The following is a 1,955-nucleotide window of genomic DNA, read 5'->3' as shown; positions in this document are numbered from 1 at the left end:
CCTTCCCATGGATTATTGTCCCAACAAATAAGTAATTGTAGGGGTGAAATCTTGATATAATTCGAAAAAGCGAGGAGTAAGTCCCAAGCCATAAAATAAGAAAAAAAAAATACACAATTCTCATGTTTATAGGATTAAACAAAGGGATTCGCAAATAAAAGTGCCAATGCTACAACCAGCCCATAAATTGTTAAAGCTTCCATAAAAGCCAAACTAAGCAATAAAGTACCTCGTATTTTTCCCTCTGCCTCGGGTTGTCTCGCGATACCTTCTACAGCTTGGCCCGCAGCAGTACCTTGACCAACTCCAGGTCCAATAGAAGCAAGCCCGACAGCCAACCCAGCAGCAATAACGGAAGCGGCAGAAACCAGTGGATTCATGATAAGTTCCTCGCACCAAAATAAAGAAATGGTTAATGATACAATCATCCAATGAATTTTTACTTAATTATATTATTCCATCACTAAGATTCAACCTGCCCAAGTAACTAAGAACTCCGAATGGAAGTGAGAATATTATTGAACCGTCAGAACTATTTCGATATCTTTTTTTTAGTTCCTATCCACTGGATTTTTTTGAATCCGCGCATACTTTGTTCTTCCATTTCTTTTTTTCTAACCCATTCTTTGCTTTGAATTCTTCGTTTTGTCTTTATTTTATCTCTTTATTCATTCAATTCAGAGTCAAAGACGAAACAGAAGAACTTCTATTCTTCTATTGGAATCCCTATCTAAATCCACAGTAGTAGGGTGGATTAGATATATTTTGAGTTCATATATAACTAGTCAATATCTAATATCCCATATACATGTGTTTCTTACATAACGTAAACCAACTATTCATATCTTAGATTCAATCGGATTCTAGAATTATTCCTCAAAGGATGGACAAGAGTTGGCTTATAGCCATTAGATTCCATATACCTAATTCTACCCCCCCTTTTTTTTCTAATCATTTTTTATATCGTTTTTTGTCAATTCGTCCCTTCCTTTTATTTATCATTATCTCACACGGATACAATCTAAATAAATAGACGAATTCATTAGACCAAATCATTGCATAAAAATAAAAAATCAATATCAATATTTGATTGAGCTAAGTTCATGCAATTTATTTTATTATTTATTAAAATTTTCTTTTGGTCAATCGTTGCATTGAATGAAATCGACTGAAATGGGAATCATTCTATAGAAAGAACAGCTTTTTTTAAATCATAGACCCTAAATTGATACCATAAGAATTCCTATTCAAATTAGGACTCATAATATTGAAATTGAATAAACCAAAACAATATCAATATAAAGATAATATTCATTGAAGGGAAATAGGATATAAATATAAATAAAAAAAAAATGGACCAAACCAAAATTTTAGGAAAAAGTTAGATTAGATCTCTTTCCTTTTTTTTTTATTACAATTCTCTAATATCATAATCTTTTTTGTTATTACTCTAGACCGTCGTATTTGTATATTTATGGTCCCTAAGTAAATAGATTATCTTGAGTTGCGCATACATTGCATTGGACTAAGCTAAGCTAAAAAAAAAAAGGCTAGACTATTTCAAAAACAAAAACTAGTCAATGATGACCCTCCATGGATTCGCCTATATAAGCCGCAGCTAAAGTTGCAAAAATAAGAGCTTGAATCCCACTTGTAAATAATCCAAGGAACATGACAGGTATAGGAACGGCTGAAGGTACTAAAGAAACAAGAACAACAACTACTAATTCATCAGCTAATATATTCCCGAAAAGTCGAAAACTAAGTGATAGGGGTTTTGTGAAATCTTCTAAAATGTTAATGGGTAAAAGAATTGGAGTTGGTTGAATGTATTTACTGAAATACCCTAATCCTTTTTTGGAAAGACCCGCATAGAAATATGCTACTGACGTGAGTAAAGCTAAAGCAACAGTAGTATTTATATCATTCGTGGGTGCGGCTAACTCTCCATGAGG

This window comes from Durio zibethinus, unplaced genomic scaffold (genome assembly GCF_047325235.1).
Source record: "Durio zibethinus cultivar Kanyao isolate XHJ-2024 unplaced genomic scaffold, ASM4732523v1 HiC_scaffold_1, whole genome shotgun sequence".
Taxonomy (NCBI): domain Eukaryota; kingdom Viridiplantae; phylum Streptophyta; class Magnoliopsida; order Malvales; family Malvaceae; genus Durio; species Durio zibethinus.
Note: the sequence above shows the minus strand (reverse complement) of the source record.